The following is an 18,791-nucleotide window of genomic DNA, read 5'->3' on the forward strand; positions in this document are numbered from 1 at the left end:
AATCCATGAGCATGGAATATTTTTCCATCTCTTTGTGTCTTCCTCAATTTCTTTCAGAAGTGTTCTATAGTTTTTAGGGTATATTTTGAGAACCATTTGAATGGTAAATGGTTCTCCAACCTTTTATTTTCAGGTTGTAGGTGTCCTTCTGTCTAAAATGAGTCTCTTGTAGACAGCAAATAGATGGGTCCTGCTTTTTTATCCAGTCTGAAACCCTGCGCCTTTTGATGGGGTCATTAAGCCCATTCACGTTCAGAGTTACTATTGACAGATATGAGTTTAGTGTCATCATGATATCTATTTAGTCCTTGTTTTTGTGGATTGTTCCACTGAACTTCTTCTTAAAGGGGAGTTTTAAGAGTCCCCCTGAAAATTTCTTGCAGAGCTGGTTTGGAGGTCACATATTCTTTCAGTTCCTGCCTGTCTTGGAAGCTCTTTATCTCTCCTTCCATTTTGAATGAGAGCCTTGCTGGATAAAGTATTCTTGGTTGCATGTTCTTCTCATTTAGGACCCTGAATATATCCTGCCAGCCCTTTCTGGCCTGCCACGTCTCTGTGGAGAGGTCTGCTGTTACCCTAATATTCCTCCCCATGAAAGTCAGGGACTTCTTGTCTCTTGCTGCTTCAAGGATCTTCTCTTTATCTTTGGAATTTGCAAGCTTCACTATTAGATGTCGAGGTGTTGAACGATTTTTATTGATTTTAGGGGGGGATCTCTCTATTTCCTGGATCTGAATGCCTGTTTCCCTTCCCAGATTGGGAAAGTTTTCAGCTAGGATTTGTTCAAATACATATTCTGGCCCTCTGTCCCTTTCGGCGCCCTCGGGAACCCCAATTAAATGTAGGTTGTTCTTCCTTAGACTGTCATTTATTTGCCTTAATCTGTCTTCATGGTCCCTTAATTGATTGTCTCTTTTTTCCTCAGTTTCCCTCTTTGCCATTAACTTGTCTTCTATGTCACTCACTCGTTCTTCCACCTCGTTAACCCTCCTCGTTAGGACTTCTAGTTTGGATTGCATCTCATTCAATTGATTTTTAATTTCTGCCTGATTGGATCTAAATTCTGCAGTCATGAAGTCTCGTGAGTCCTTAATGCTTTTTTCTAGAGCCACCAGTAGCTGTAGAATAGTGCTTCTGAATTGGCTTTCTGACATTGAAGTGTAATCCAGATTTTGTAACTCTGTGGGAGAGAGGGCTGTTTCTGATTCTTTCTTTTGTGGTGAGGTTTTCCTTCTAGTCATTTTTCTCAGTGCAGAGTGGCCAAAAACAAGTTGTATTGGAACACGGGGGAGTATCACTGGTCCGTCCAGCTGGTCTTCTGGGGGAGGGGCCTGCTGTGCTGATTTTCAGGTGTTAGCACTTGGGGGAGCTGCTCTGCCCCTGCTTGCTGCCGGGCTCAGCGGGGGTTGTTTACCCCGTGAGGCCCCAGGAGGAACAGCCGCAGTTGCTATGGCAACTCTGGAAGCCTGGATTTAGCCTCCGCAGGAACTACGGGGCTCGGGGCTCTCGGTTCTCCGTCTGCAGGGCCTGGAGGCTCCGGGGCGGGGCTGCTGATCTGCTCAGCTCGGGGCAGGAGCGTCCTTGCTGTCCTGGGCCCTCCCGGCCTCTGCCTGTCCCGGGGGAGGCCGGATCCTGGGCTGTGTCCCGGCGCCCTGTGCTCCGGGGCCTGCGCTGTGGGATTCGCGCTCCCGCCCTGCAGCTCCCTCCCTGGAGCCGCTCCCAAGCCCCTCCGAGCTGCTCCGGTCGGTCCCCGCCGTGCGCGCTGCAGCCCTTAGGGAGCTCGGAGCACTCTCCTGCGCTCGCAGGTGTCTGTTAGTGTCCCCGGGAGCCCGAGGGCATCCCCGCCCTCCTGGGTCCTGCTCCAACTCCCTGCGAGCCCCTTTCCGCCCGCCCGGGAAGGTTGGTGCAGCTCCTGCTCCTCCGGGACGGGGCTCTCCTGTCCTGGGGACACTCGCCCCGGCCTCAGCCCGGCTCCTCGGGGGGCCCCTCCCCCTCGGAGGCCTTTTGTTCCTTTATTTCTTTTTCCCCGTCTTCCTACCTTGATAGAAGCGCGGACTCTTCTCACTGTAGCATTCCAGCTGGTCTCTCTTTACATCTCAGGCGGAATTCGTAAATTTTCAGGATGGTTTGAAGGTTATCTAGGTAATGTGGTGGGGACAGGCGATTTGGGGACCCTACTCTTCCGCCATCTTGCCCCTCCCACCCCCAACTCCTGGTTCTGTTGATCTGTTCCACAGTTCTTCTGGTCTCGATTTCGTTGAGTTCTGCTCGAATTTTAATTAACTCTCTTCTTCTGCTGGGCGTCGGGTCCATTTGCTGTTTTTTCTCTAGCTCCTTCGGGTGTAAGGTTAGCTTTTGTATTTGAGTTCTTTCCAGTTTTGAATGGATGCTTGTACTGCGATGTATTTCCCCCTCAGGACTGCTTTTGCTGCCTCCCAAAGATTTTGAATGGTTGTATCTTCATTCTCATTAGTTTCCATGAATATTTTTAATTCTTCCTTAATTTCCTGGTTGACCCTTTCATCTTTTAGCAGGATGGTCCTTAACCTCCATGTGTTTGAAGTCCTTCCAAACTTCTTGTTGTGATTTAGTTCTAATTTCAAGGCATTATGGTCTGAGAATATGCAGGGGACGATCCCAATCTTTTGGTATTGGTTGAGACCTGATTTGTGACCCAGTATGTGGTCTATTCTGGAGAAAGTTCCATGTGCACTTGAGAAGAATGTGTTTTCAGTTGAGTTTGGATGTAAAGTTCTGTAGATATTTGTGAAATCCATCTGGTCCAGTGTATCATTTAAAGCTCTTGTTTCTTTGGAAATGTTGTGTTTAGAAGACCTATCGAGTGTTGAAAGTGCTAGATTGAAGTCACCAAGTATAAGTGTATTATTATCTAAGTATGTCTTAACTTTGGTTATTAATTGATTGATATATTTGGCAGCTCCCACATTCGGGGCATATATATTGAGGATTGTTAAGTCCTCTTGTTGGATAGATCCTTTAAGTATGATATAGTGTCCCTCTTCATCTCTCACTACAGTCTTCGGGGTAAATTTTAGTTTATCTGATATAAGGATGGCTAGCCCTGCTTTCTTTTGAGGACCATTCGAATGGTAAATGGTTCTCCAACCTTTTATATTCAGGCTGTAGGTGTCCTTATGTCTAAAATGAGTCTCTTGTAGACAGCAAATAGATGGGTCTTGATTTTTTATCCAGTCTGAAACCCTGCGCCTTTTGATGGGGTCATTAAGCCCGTTCACGTTCAGAGTTACTATTGAAAGATATGAGTTTAGCGTCATCATGATATCTATTCAGTCCTTGTTTTTGTGGATTGTTCCACTGGACTTCTTCTTAAAGGGGAATTTTGAGAGTCCCCCTTAAAATTTCTTGCAGAGCTGGTTTGGAGGTCACATATTCTTTCAGTTCCTGCCTGTCTTGGAAGCTCTTTATAAGACAAATTCTTCAAATAATGGCCTTTTCCCTTAATGTTTACATAGGTATCATAGAAAAAGACATTTTCTTACATAATTATAATTACCACATCCAGCAAAATTAACAAAATTCTATTACCATTTAATAGCAAGTCCATGTTCAAATTTTTCCCAATTATCTTCAAAAATATCTTTTAATAGTTGGTATATTAAAATGGGGATCCAAACAAAATCCACACATTTAATTTAGTTTTCAAATTCTATTTTATTTTTAAAATATTTTACTTATTTATTTAGAGAGAGCGTGTGAGCAGGGGGATAGGCAGAGGGAGAAGGAGGGAATCTCAGGCAGACTCTGTGCTGAGCACAGAGCCTGACATAGGGCTCAATCTCATGACTCTGAGATCATGACCTAAGTCAAAATCAAGAGTTGGATGTTTAATTACTGAGCCACCCAGACACCCCTCAAATTCTATTTTAATCAAGATTCACCTCATTCCACCCACCTATCCATGCCATTGACTTGGAGAAATTGGGTTGGTTGTCCTGAGAATACTTCATATTCTGAATTTTTCTGATTCCTATATCTTTTACAGTTCAATTTGTGGATTTATCCTCTACATATCATAAAAATGGCTCTGTTAGATTCAGGTTTAACTTCTTTAGTAAGACTACTTCATAAGTGGTACTGGGAAATATACATAGTATTATATGAGGAGACACATAATGCCTAGTTATCTTCATTTAGTGATGCTAACCTTAGGTGATTATCCTGCTCTTTCTATTATAAAACTATTTGTCACTCCTTCTCCTAATGGTTTCATCATTCATTGCTACTACTGACTCATTAATTTTTTCCACTATGATTACAAATGTGACTTGCTAATGTTGTCATTCCTTCTATATTTTTTAGCTTGGATTTTTATATAAGGCATGTTCTCCCATAAACTGAAACCATTCCTCCTCAAATATCTCAAATATATAATTCTCATAGGATAAACAAACTAAATATTCCCTTTTATGTCAGCTATCTAAAAATATGTGCACTAAACAGAACAGAAACATTTAACAGTGACTGGATTAGCAGACGCTAAAATTACCAATAGCTTTTCTTTTTATTTAAATTTTTCTATAGTAAAATTGCTTTCATAATGGAAAGTTAAAAATAAAATTTGTCATACAAATTTTTCTGACAGAGGAAAGAAAATCTTGAAAAATTTTCAGCTTATAGCTGACTTTAAACAACTTCTGCCATCAGTATTCATTTCATTTATACTCAGATAAAAGTATTAAGTTATATTTTTAAAATGCATTTATTAGCACAACTGCATTTTAGGTATCTTTAGTGAATATGATTTAGATTTTTTAGTAGAAATTAATTTTTATATATTTTTTAAATTACTCATTACATTGGGGCAGTACAGTTACAGAGAAACCAAACTTAATAAAGTTAGCAATTAAAGTTTGTCAAAGAAACTCCATATCACTAACTCTTTAGAAGAAAAGAAAAAGATAAATAAACACCTACAGGTTGAAACCAAGTCATTTATTATGTTAAAGATCACTATACTATTTTATAGAGATACCATATCATCCAGTAATTCCATTACTGAGTATTTATCCAAAGAAAATGAAAACATTAATCTGAAAAAATACATGCACCCTATGTTTATTGTAGCATTATTTACAATAGTCAAGATAATGGAAACAATCCAAGTCCCCATCAGTAGATGAATGGATAGAGAAGATGTAACATGTGGCTGTGTGTGTGTGTGTGTGTGTGTGTGTGTGTGTGTGTGAGTGAGAGAGAGAGAGCGAGAGAGAGAGAGGATGAGATGGGGTATTAGCTATAAAAATGGATGAGATCTTACTACTTGTGATAACATGGATGAAGCTAGAAAGTACTATGCTAAGTGAAATACATCAAATAGAGAAATACAAATACTATGTGATTTCACTTATATGTAGGATCTAAGAAATGAAACAAGTGAATAAACATACAAACAAAAAGCAGAAACAGACTCACAAATACAGAGAACTGATGGCTATCAGAGAGAAGGGAATGGGTGGATGGGCAAAATGGGCAAAGGGGAGTAGGAGATACAAGTTTCCAATTACAGAATGAATAAGTCACAGGAATAAAAGGCACAGCAGAGGGAATATCACCAATGATATTGTAATAACATGGTGACAAACAGATGGTAGCTACACTGGTAGTTAACATAGCATAATGTATAGACTTGTCAAGTCACTATGTTGTACATAAAAGTAATACAACATTGTATGTCAACACTTCAATTAAAAAAATCACTATACTATTTTAATACCTCTTCCATATTTGAATAAAATGGTCCTTTCTCTACTATGTTTAGCATAAAGAATTTGTTCCCTTAAAGGAAATTTTTGAGACTGATACAAAAACTAATACTTTAAAAACTGGCTAAAAACTAAAAAATTAAACAAAAAAAAATAAATAAAATAAAAATAAAAAATAAATTAAAAAAATAAAAACTGGCTTAAAATAAGAGATATTGCAAATGGTACTGAAGAAAACTGCAATTTGAACATTCAAGTGCCCTGATTACTTATAAAAGAAAATGTTCTCAAGAGATTCAAAGTTTATTTAAATAATTAACAACAATAACAATGGTCTTTGATCACAAAAGTATATGTTTGGGACAAAAGGAAAAAAAGAAGAGGAAAAGTTTTAAGACTATTACTTTTTAAATATTATCAACATTTGATGTATATTCATTAGAACTGATTACTACAAATGACTCCTAAAGATCTTTTTAATATTTTCATTCATATTTTTTAAAACTGACCCCATACTTCATCTAGTTATACCCTACACTATAATCTTGCTTAAAGACACATCTTTAAAAGTTAAGGAAAAACTTAGTATATAATGAAGACAAAATTAAGAATGACAAAAAGATTTTCTTAATATTTTTACCCATAATCCAATGATGAGAATGAAAAATAAGAAATCATCAATGCAACTTACCCAAAACATAATTGGAAAGAAAGAGAATGCTGAAATTACACCTGTTGTATTAGCTTGCTATTGCTGCTATAACAAATTATCACAAACTCTGTGATGTAAAAATAACATAAATTTATTATCTTACAATTCTGTAAATCAGGACTCTAGGAGAGAATCCTTTTTCATATTCTGGGTTATCACATTCCTAAGCTTGTGGTTTCCTTCAATATTCAAAGATGGAAACAGCAGGCTGAATCCTTCACAAACAGCATAGCACATGACATAGCATCATTAGGATCTCGTCTTCTATCTCTCTTCCATTTTCCAAAACCCCTGTGATAACTGGACCCACAGGGATAACCCAATATAATCTCCCTACTTTAATGTCAGTGATTGGCAATCTTACTTCCATCTACACCGTTTTATTTCCCCTTTGCCATTTGCAAACATATTTACTAGGTTCTGGGGATTAGGACATGGACATTTTTGAAGCCCCTGCTTTGGACTTTACACACAAACACTTACTAAGTATATTTAAAGGTTTGTACAAAAGTTGAAGTGACATTATCAGTCACTGTGAACTAGTGTTCAGAGAGAACCATGATTCAAATTTCAGCTTCGGCACTTAATAGTTATATGATTTTACTTATTTTTTAAATACCTGGGCAATGTTTTCCACATCTAAGAAAGGGAGACAAAAACACCTCATACAAAGGACTGTTGTGAAAATAAAGGTAAGTTGGGTAAAAGAGTGGACACAGTGCTTGATTTAGTATAAGTCCTTCAAAGAAAACACTAGTTAATATAATTAGATTATTTTAAAAGTATTATCAGATTATTAAAAACAATTTATCATTTGCTAGATCTCTTCGAACTTCTGCCCAGGGTTAAGACTGTTCCTTCATTTATTTTCTACTGCTTTGTTCCTTATTGTTGTACTAACTTGAACAATGTTAAAATGCATATGTCATGATAGCCTGCAACCAAGGTTATTTTATTAACTTTATGTGCTAAAATGTTCTCATTTCTTGGATGACTTAATAAGAAATTTCTTAGGAGTATTATAATCTTGAATGGTATTTTATTCTTTCCCAAAAGAATACTTTATGAGTAACATTATTATTAGACAGATGATAGGAATATCATCTAGACGAAAGTGACAGTTCATTGGATTTTACTCTGAAATGCCTCTCATCCTCTGATATCTGTTCATGGTCAGAAAAAGAGAAACGGCAGTGAGAGCCAGTACTACTATTACTGAGTTTAATGTGTACTTATTTATTGATCTAGTACACATTTACATTTCTGGTAAAAGAATCTCAAGCATCATAAAATCTTTCCTTAAATTCTGTATTTCCAGATAGTTGCCACCTGTGCAGTTACAGAGCCATTTTACAAGATTCTCTGACTCTTCTACTTCTTTTATTACTGTCCAGTTGTAGACCATAATCCTTTCTTATATATTATCACTTAGAACATGTGTGTTCCCATATTTTCAAATAATGCCACATATAATATAAATAGTCTGTCTTTTCTCTTCTTGGAATGGGATCCCTAAATTAAACGTTCAGTATTGAGTATTAGACATGTGCTATGTCTTAAATGTAAGCCAGGATCCTACTGGAAAATTCTTAGATGAACAGAATCAGTGGGAAGAAAACACATGGTAGCAGTATTATCATTGTATATGAATTGGTAACAGTAAATACATACTCATTCAAATATATTTTCTATTTTCAGGTTTGGAAGTAGGAACACCTGCATTTTGGTTTCAGTTCTGCCACAAATTACCATGTAGCTTTTAAATAAGTCACTTTTAATCTTTCAGGGTCATGCATGGTTTCCTCAATCTGTAAAACAAGGAAATAAAGACTAGGTCTCCAGTTTCATTCCAGTTTTAATTTTTTTTTTATCCACATTGAGTAGCTGCATTCAGTAATCAAAATTCTCTCAAAAAAATCCTATTAACAGGATTATTTCCTATGTACTTTGAAAAGCCAGTAAAACAGATGCATTTGCTCTTTCAACAGAGTATTTTTTTTAAATGCCTTAAACACAGTGCAGTATCTGCAGTGAGTTTAAACTGTGTTAAGGACACCTAGGTGGCTCAGTGGTTGAGAGTCGGCCTTTGGCTCAGGTCATGATCCTGGGGTCCTGGGATCGAGTCTGTATCAGGCTCACTGTAGGGAGCCTGCTTCTCCCTCTGCCTATGTCTTTGTCTCTTTCTCTCTGTGTCTCATAAACAAATAAATAAAATATTTTTTAAAAAAACTGTGTTAGGTAAAAATTCAAAAGCCCACTAACATATATATGTACTGATAGATGGATATATAGATCTTAAAATATTATATTATTGCTATGAGTTTTGGAGGATTCATCTGGTGATAATCTATAATTTTAGCACATTATTTTGGTTTTGTAGCATATAGACATTATCCAGAAACAATCAGCTATGAACTTCACAAAAGCATCCTCATTTCAGTGAAGTACTAACAACTCTGTATGGACTATTTGCCTTTACAAGTCAAATCTAAAATCCTCAGAACATCTGTTGATTGCCTCTACTGATACTAAGCTTGTTCAACAAAGTGTTGCCTCTCCTTACAAGTATCTTTTTTTTTAAAGATTTATTTATTTATGATAGACAGAGAGAGACAGAGACAGAGAGACAGAGAGGCAGAGGGAAAAGCAGGCTCCATGCCGGGAGCCTGACACAGCACTCGATCCCAGGACTCCAGGATCAACGCCCTGGACCAAAGGCAGGTGCCAAACCACTGAGCCACCCAGGGATCCCCTCTTTACAAGTATCTTAACTCTGCTTTTCTGGCTATCATACATGACTAAGCCATTATCTCAAAATATGCCATTTCTACTTACATGGCTTAAAAAGACCAATAGCCTAAATACGTCTCTTTGGCATTTTCTAGGAATAAGGAACACATTTTTGGCCATCAGTTAGTTGATCTTTAACAGCACTTATTTGATTAGAAAAATTGTGAACTAAATTAATATAGACTAACTACAAAATGCTTCATGGTCAAATGTAGCTGATACTGCAGTCTTTGCAGGTTGAGTTGAGCCATAAATAATGAGAATTAAACCCAAATCCAGATTTACACAAGTTTTTCTACATATATTGTAATTGGAAATTCATTTTTAGTAGGAATATAGCATCTTAGGGATATAATGATTTGAAACAATCCAATAAATAACAACCAGTAACATCTGCACTCATCTACTTAAACACCCTATATCCCTGGAGTACTATGTAACCCATTAGGAAAGCATGCGGATAATTTTTGTAGAAAAAATGCTATTAAAAGTTCTGCATCAAAATTTTTTTAAAAAATGCCCTAGTAAATAAGGAAAAGAAGAGATCAACTAGGTATTGCCCAGGTACACATAAAATTGCTACAGCTGGGTATAACCATTAAAAAAAAAAAAATCTGGATCCAGCCATTAGCAGATACTTAGCCAGCATAAATAGGAACATATGTTTTAGCTTTACAGAAATGGGCTGCTAGCTTTTCATCACTTGGTTCTCTTAAGGCTTCCCAAAATGTGTTAATGTTCCAGGTGTCCACTTAATTCAGTTAGTACTAATATAAAGATTTTTCAAGATGCAGTCTAACTTTATTGAACTAAACAAGTTTATTGGACTAAAGTGACATAGCTTGCTATAATATTGCAACAAATTCTACATGACTACTTACTATTAAAATATCTAGTTTGAATTTATTTAATTAGTGGATTAGTTTACAGTGTTCTCTCTTATTCAAAATAGAACAATTTTCAAAACAATTCATTACTTTATCGGTCTGTGGCAAAAGTTTGGACTTTTGACCAGAAATATGCTCTAATCTTACCTAAGAGTTGAAAAGACCAATTAATGATGGAAACAGTTACTTAAAATTGAATTTGGTATTTTCCCACAGTATGTTCCACAGAATATGAAAGTACTTTGTTTTTTTCTTATGCACGTTAGCATACTAAACAGTCTGAGAAATCTTGCAATAAAGAAATCAGTTTGATTTTCTTTAACTCAGCATTTCCTAAATTTATTTGATGGAATCCTTATATCCCATAAAAGATACTAACCTCATGCAGAAAGTACTTGAGTTGGGATGAAAAAGATACTCCAAGTCTTCCTTGTATACTTCATTTCTAAATCTTAAATAACTTATTTTCAAAATTTTCAAATCTATATTTTTTCACTTTAAGCTCTCTCTCTCTCTCTCTCTCTCTCTCTCTCTCTCTCTCTCTCTCATTCTTCCCCCGCTCTTTAACAGAGGCTATTGATAAACTGGTAACTTTAATTTCAACTTTCATAGAATCTAACACTAAGGTACTGTGCTTGGCATTATAAAATTGCTATATCATCCCTTAGTTTTCACTTTAGTAGACCAAATAGACCGAAGCCCCACTATCTTTTTTTCTTTTATAAATCACAATTTATACTCATCGAATTATCTTTCTGGAATCCAACCTCTTCAAAAGTATCCATAATCATTTTGAATCTGATACCCAACACTAGGCATATTACTCTAATTAATGTAGCATACTCCATGAATCAGGAGCCACTTTAATCATCAAGACTTGTATGAAATTATTGCTGTACACTCTCTTAAAGTGGAATTCTTTGAAAATTTTACATAAAGTCACTATATCAACACCCTCCTCATCTCCCCCCAAAAACTACGTATGTTTGTTTGTTTTCTGCTGGGGCACTCCACCATAGCAATGTCTTTCTAAGTAAAGTATTTTTTTTTTAGTAAAGTATTTTTAAGCTTCATAAATAAATAATTCATTAAACAACAACAAATGAATTAACTAAGGAATTAATTCCTTGCTAACTTGCATTTGGGGAACATAAAAAGCAATAGCATTAACTCATACCCAACTACAGCATTCAAAAACAAAGTGGTTTCATTAGGTGCACATATTTATCAGAACCTAGAAGTTATGGAGGTCTCGGGATGCCTGGGTGGTTCAGGAGTTGAGCATCCACTTTTGGCTCAGGGTGGGATCCCGGGGTCCTGGGATCGAGTCCCCCATCGGGGTCCTCACAGGGAGCCTGCTTCTCCCTCTGCCTAGGTCTCTGCCTCTCTCTCCGTGTCTCTCATGATAAATAATTTTTTTTTAATTCTGTCTCTTTTTGACACTGAATTTCCAATATTATTTTTAGGTTTAATATTATTCTTCAAAATATATAACAGATTTTATATGATAAAATGCTTACTAAAAATATTTGTACTGATAATAATTCACTATATAACTGCTAGAGGATTATAATCACAGAATTTTGATCTGTGCACTTTTTAAAGTTTGATTTATGTGCACTTTTATTCCAGATAAGTATGATAGAGTAATAAAGAAAAGGCTATTAAACACACACAAAAAATTACATTCGAATAAAATAAAATTGCATGAGTGAGTGGACTAGAAACAGAGTCAAGAAGAGAAATGAATGATAAACATTTTCAATCGTTATAAAACAGCTTGCCTGGGTTTTTAAATGGAAAACAGTGAACATCACCTGCTATAGTTTTTAGTTTCCACTGACTACACACATTTTAAAAAGCAACACACAGTACACCAGGCATGACATCTTTTATAATAATTAAAATGATGGTGAAAATATTAGGTATAAACTTTAAAAATATATGAAGTTTTTATGTATTATAGTTTTTTCAAAATTCTTCTAGGAAATAAATGAACACTATGTTTGAAGATCACCAATTTAGAAAAGTGGTAAATAAAGGCACCAGAGAAAGTAGGTAGGATTTCTGGGGCACACAGGGTCTGCATAGTCCAGTTCAAAATGAAGCCAGTCCCTTTTTCAGGCTTTTCTCCAGCCACATTCAGGTCTACAAGTCCAGGTGTGGAGGGAGAGGAGAGTTGGATTTAACCAGACTTAGAGTTTTGCCAGCCAACAATAACAACGCAAAAAAATAAAAGCAAATAGGTTGATGCTGTCGGCAAGGGAGTAATTATAATGATGGACTATGGAATCTAACTGAGTAAGGAGGGAAACGGGAGAATGGACACTGAAGGTAGTAGGAACAGTGGGCTATCAGGCTCATAGGAAAATAAAGCAAGAGAACTAAAGAGAGAGTTGTGTAAAACTCAGTGGTAGTACCAGGAAAGTGTGTTGCCTGAAGCTGAGATTATGGAGGGTTTGGCAGATATCACTAATGCAACATCTAGGGTCTGAGGATGGAATGATGGACATGGTTGGTTGGTGCGCGAGATCATTCGGGGACAGCGAGGCTGCACGCCTGTTTCCCGGACCTGTTCTGAAAGCAAAAGCAGCACTATGGTTATATTAGTTATATTATTAACTTAGCTCCACATTCTATTTTGTTCCCTACTCAATTAAGTTTGCAGCACCTCTAAAGCCCCGTGCACGATTAACCATTAACTTTGCCCTTTTCACTCTACCCCTTGTTTGAAAACTATCTGACATACCAAGTCCAGATTAGCATGTCACTGTCCACAAGAATGTAGACCTTTAGCTTGTTTGAAGACTTCCCTCCACAGGGTTTCAGGAAACACATCACCCTCCTTTCATGGATTCACCTTCTTTCCCAATCACATACCTAGGCTCAACAGGCCAAGGCAGCCCTGCCTTCACGTTGGACTTTTGATAATAGAGCTTTCTTTGCTTCAAAATTGTTCTCAGACATTGGCTTGCTGTGCATTGGATGCACGGACAAATCTGAGTTCGGTAATAAGAGGAAAGAAAGCTAGCATCCTAGTAGACAGACTGGAAGGTTTATCTCCATGCTTACTGAATCCCCAAGAGTTACAACAGGCATGAGAATTGTTAAATCAAGTAACAGGCCATGAGACTGAGATGACACTAATGCCACGAAGACCTACATAAGTAAGCAAACCAAAATCAAAGCTATAAATGCCTCAAGGTTACAAAACCTAGGCACAATTTATCACAAACAGCCAACCAGACTTTAAGCAACAGTCAGTTTTTCCCTACAATGTACCTTCCACACAACAGCCAGTGATTTTAGTTGAAGGCAAACGTGTTCACATCCACTACCCTGTGTTAGCTCTAAGCTGAGTGCTTTGCAAAGTCCTGACATGGTCTCCGAGCCCCAGAGCACACAGGTACCTGAGCATGTCTTTAGCTTCCACTCTTCTCCCTCGCCCTCTGGTCCTCTGCTCTGGTCCTGTGGGCCTTCTCACTACTACTCTCCATCGTGCCATACATGCCAGCCTAGTCCCCCTACCAGCCTTCATCTCTTCTGCATGGGCCCTCCACGATCCTTGCAGGGCTGAGCTCAATCTGTTCAAGCCTCTGATGAGCTTTCCCTGAACACACTATGTAAAATAACCTGTAACCCCCCCAAGTCAACCCTGTCACCTTGTTCTGCTTCATTTTCTTCATAGTATCAAATACCGAATTTTTGGAAACTACATTTGCAAAGTCAATTTGTTTATTCACTTGTTACTTGTCTTCCTCACTCGAACACAAGCCCCATGACCACAGGCACCATGTCTATCTTGTCCATCCCACATACCCAAAACCTAGAATAAGAGTCCCATCAACAAATAATATTGTTGAAGGAATTGATAAATAAATGGTCGATTTATAAATATAGTCTGCATTTTCATTCCTTTTTGTTGCTTGAAATACTAAATCTCAACTTCTAATCAATTACACAACTCAATTTTATTCTTCCTTGTCTCCTGCAAAATATTTCTAACCTGACCCATTTTCTATGCCCCATTATGTAATATGAAACCATATTTAAATAATTATCATAGTATACTGATGGTGAGATGCAGAAAATTGTTTCAAAGTCAAATTTGAACATATATATTCTCCATTCCACCCCATTATGTCAAGGAAGAAAACTAAATTTACCTTAAATTGTTTTTTTTTGATAGATGATTAGGGAAAGTATTTAACATCTTATTAACCTTTAGGTGTTCAGAAGCTGACTTTAATTTTTTTAAAGATTTTATTTATTTATTCATGAGAGACAGACAGAGAGAGAGGCAGAGACACAAGCAGAGGGAGCAGAAGCAGGCTCCACGTAGGAGCCCGATGAGGGACTTGATCCCGGAACGCCAGGATCATGCCCTGAGCCGAAAGCAGACACTAAAATGCTAAGCCACCCAGGCATCCCAGAAACTGACTTTAAATTTGTGGTCCCATGTAGGAAATTTCCAAGTAGAGAAAACATTCTAATTACAATCACTTTCTCATGTACATTTTAAAAATAAGGAGCATTATTTGTCATGTCAGTAACCTCACTTGTCAGCTTTTTTGAGACGATTTATAATTCATTAAGCTGAAATACATATAAAATCATATTTATCAGATAAAATATGTAACCAAACAACACTTTTCAAAGAAACACATTATTTTTCTTATTCTTATTGCTTGGCATGTCCCTTTGCTAAGATGTGGGATAGTTCCCCTGCAAAAACAAGTTACATGTTGGATTTTTTTAAAAGCCTGGGATCATTTAAACATATCAAAAACTATAAAATTTAAAGTTAAACTTTAGAACCACTCCAGAAGGATTAGTGATACTGGTCCTCAGCCTCATTTTATTCAGTTTGTTTTATAGAAATATGTTTCTCATTTGGGGAATTCACAAGTGCTCTACCTTCTGCCTAGAACATTCTTTACCTTGGTCCTTACCTGTCTGGCCCCTGCTCACCTGTCAGGTCTCAGCTTGGCTGGATCTCCCCCTCTGTGCAAGCCTAACTGGCCCCACAGCACCTGGCTTAGGGGTCCCTCCTGTGGATTTCCAAGGTACTCTGATATTTATTTCATATTACAAAGCTCTATTTGCTGTCTCTAACCCCTAATCAATTTTAAGCTCCTTTTGAGGCAGGAGCTGATTTTCTTTGGGAACATACGTGTTTCAAAGCTTAATGGTGTTTTCATGAATCAGTAAATTGAGTACCAGTTAATCGCCTGAGTCACACTCACTGCACTTGAAAATATCCACAGTACCCGTTATTTCCCAAGAAATCAAGAGGTGAATGCACTCCACTATTCATTCATCAGATCCTGACAGCAATGGCATTTACTTCATTGAACAGATTAATTTTGCATCAAATTTTTCATTAAAAAGGTAGCATGCAAAAACTTTATCACTGCAAAGGTACATTATTATAGATTTCTTTTGCTTCTATATATTGATGATGAAACTCAAGAAGCCTCAGAAAAACCATATATGCTTTACTAAATAACTCATTTTCAGTCCATGACTCCTATTTTCCATGAGATGCAAATTGGGGAAAATATCTTAAACCCATATAAAAACAAAAAGTTACATGAAAACAACTCCCCCTTCCACCCCTTTTTTAAAGTTCAACGGTATTTACCAGCCATGATCGATTCCAGTTTAGGACTGAAGAAAATGTCTGTGTAACATTCTAAAATGAGTGAGATTCAACAAACTGATTTATAGTAAATTCCAAGCCTAGGACTCCTAAGTCAACATTCTAACAGTGCTAGCTAGTGAAAGTTCAGGGACAGCGTGGCTTGCCATGGCTGAAGGCAAACCCAAAGCTGTGAGTGAAGGATGGCTGCCGGGTCATGTGCTGCCAAGGCCTCAATGTAAACACAGGTGTGTGGGAAGGAGCGCAAGGGTTCTCCCACCGAGCAGCTAAAGAAACACGGCCGGTCACGCTGGGGAGTCTGAATGCTACATTTTGAAAAGAGATCATTTCGGTAAAATGATCTCTTATTTCACATGTTAATACATCCTCAACTTAAATGGTTCATGTGGCACACCTGAACCTCATATCATTGCTTTATATTGAAAAATTAAGAGATTGGAAAGCAGATCCTTTTTTTCCCCTGCTGAGCATCTCCCTGCTGAGGAAAGTAGTTTGAAGTTTTTACCACCTCATTTGCTGGCATTTTGCAAGGATTCTTTTTAAGGTTGCGTGTAATTAATGCCAAGAGAGGATTTTTCCTGCCAAAGCCTGTTAAATGGTATAGCAGAGCTTTTTAAAGCAATGCCATGAATATACCACACATTATCAGTTAGTTTACCAATAACAATAACATTTGCTAATAGGTTTGAGTTTGAGGCACTTGTTTTCATTTTTATGGTTTTGCTTTTTTGTAGTTATTTTGGGATTTGTTTTTGTTTTTTTCTGGAAGGGGAAGAAGTTGGTTTAGTTTTCTGATATAACTATTATCACACTAGTGTTAAAACTGCACAATAACCTATAGGGAGGCCATTGGTTATGGGCATATGTTATGAAGGCAGACAGTCTGAGTTCATATTTTAGCTGAATAACCTACCACTGTAAGGCTTACTCAGATTATGTAAATTTCCAAATCTCAGGTCTTCCTTTATAAAACAGAGATATTTGTAAGATCTCCTCATAGGAGGTTATTTTGTGGATTAAACATGTCAATACACAGAAAGCATTCGGTACAGTGCTTGATAATAGTGTAAAATAACTATCACCATCCTTATTGCCATTTTGTCATTAGTATCAGCTTATTTCATTTAGAATTTAACTTCATTTGATATGGTTTCCAAACTGACTATAGGAGATGACTGACTATAAAATGCAAATATATTTGTAATTATCTTCTCTACTAATTACATAATTCTCATTAACAGAAGTTAATAAGAACATTTATTTCTTGAAGAAAAATAAGAGATTCTTCTTGGCATTAATTTTTTAAGGAAATGTCTCACCTTCTAATCTTTTTGGTTGGATCGCTTCTCGGCCTTTTGGCTAAGATCAAGTGTAGTATCTTTTTGGTTGGAGACTAATGAATAATACATTAAATAATGCCCTTTCCTAATACCGCAACCCAGAGTCCTTCTGCATATCATCATTATTCTCAACATTATTATTGTTGTTATATGTATAACAGTGCATAATTTTATATGTTTTCAAATGGACTTTCTTTTGAATTAGATACTCTTATATCCCCACTTAAGAGATGAGAAAAATGTTTGCACAAATGAGAAAGCAGTAGCTTGCCCTAGGACACATAAATAGGACACACCTGTGCATTGTACTCATAAATATTCATGCACATCTTATTATATAAATCCCATGTTCTTTTGGAGATAAAAAGATGGCACTGAACTGGCAGTCAACTCTATGGCCAAGGCCAAGAACAGTGGTTCTCAAAATGTCAGAGGCATCAGAGTCACTTGCATGGCTTATGAAAACAAAGACCACAATGTGCCTCGTTCAATCAGAGTTTCTGATTCAGTAGATCTGAGTGTAGCCCCGGAATCTGCATTTCTAACAAGTTCCTATGTGATACTGGTCAGGGACTACATATTGAGAACCACTAGTCTACAATTTTAAAGCTTCTAAATATATACTACGCTGAATTTGCTGATTGCTTTTTCTCAGTCATCCAAACTTATTTAGCAATGTAGGTGCAGTAACTGAGATAAAGAATATTGGAAGAGGAGCTCCAGGTAAGATCTAGAAATATCATCCCCTCCCTACACCCGCATTTACCAATGAGTTTTCTAAAGCTAACAAATGAACCAATGCTCACTTTGGTTCTCAGTGCCTTCTTTTATTAAAGACATCTACAATGTTCACATATTTCCTTTTCTCAATCTTAGAAGTTAAAAATCTGGATTACATATAAGGGTGAAAAGGGAAGAGAAGAGAAAGAGAGAAGAGAAGAGGAGAGAGGAAGAGGAGAGGAGAGGAGAGGAGAAAAAGAAGAGAAGAGAGGAAGAGAAGAGAGAGAAGAGAAGAGAAGAGAAGAGAAGAGAAGAGAAGAGAAGAGAAAGAAGAGAAGAGGAGAAGAGAAGAGAAGAGAAGAGAAGAGAAGAGAAGAGAAGAGAAGAGAAGAGAGAAGAAGTCAAACAAGTAACATTATGCCTATGTGATACCAACTTTTTCTTTCTGTAAATTGGTTCTCATTCACACTTGTATCATATCACTTGGCACTAAGATATGCATTATTTAGCCTGGATTATATATTCCAGAGTTGGAGGGCACATGAGAAAAAAAATATTCCCCCACATGTTGAATAAGAGGGATGCAGGTACAGGAGAAGTTGTGGACTTAGAAGCCTGCCAGGTTAAGACTAGGCAAGGAATTGAAGAAAGATTTCTGTAAAACAATTCAAGAGGCAAATGAATTTACAATAAAGGTAGAGTGGGAAAAGTTGGAGATGGGGAAGGTCTGGAGTCTGGAGAGGAAATCTAAAGCAAAATGAAGATGAGAGAAAAGGAGAAAAACGGGTGAGGTTTGCACTTTAAGAAGTAGTTAAGTGAGTGATACCACCAAAGTATTGGCTTAGAATGGCTTTAGCTGCCATGTTCCAATTACCTTCAATATGCCCAAACCTGGTTTGGAGGGAGGAAGGCAGAAAGGGGAGTGAGAGAGGCCCT

At 37.2% G+C, this 18,791-nt stretch overlaps 1 protein-coding gene and 1 pseudogene across 4 annotated transcripts in view; one reads left to right on the plus strand and one right to left on the minus strand.

Moving 5' to 3' along the window:
* The window catches only part of CFAP299 (cilia and flagella associated protein 299), a 597,267-nt gene that overhangs the window by 470,370 nt on the left and 108,106 nt on the right, over positions 1 to 18,791 (minus strand). The window lies entirely within an intron of this gene.
* On the plus strand, positions 17,135 to 17,219 carry LOC129501916 (U2 spliceosomal RNA; annotated as a pseudogene).

The sequence above is a fragment of the Nyctereutes procyonoides genome, unplaced genomic scaffold (assembly GCF_905146905.1).
Source record: "Nyctereutes procyonoides isolate TBG_1078 unplaced genomic scaffold, NYPRO_anot_genome, whole genome shotgun sequence".
NCBI lineage: Eukaryota > Metazoa > Chordata > Mammalia > Carnivora > Canidae > Nyctereutes > Nyctereutes procyonoides.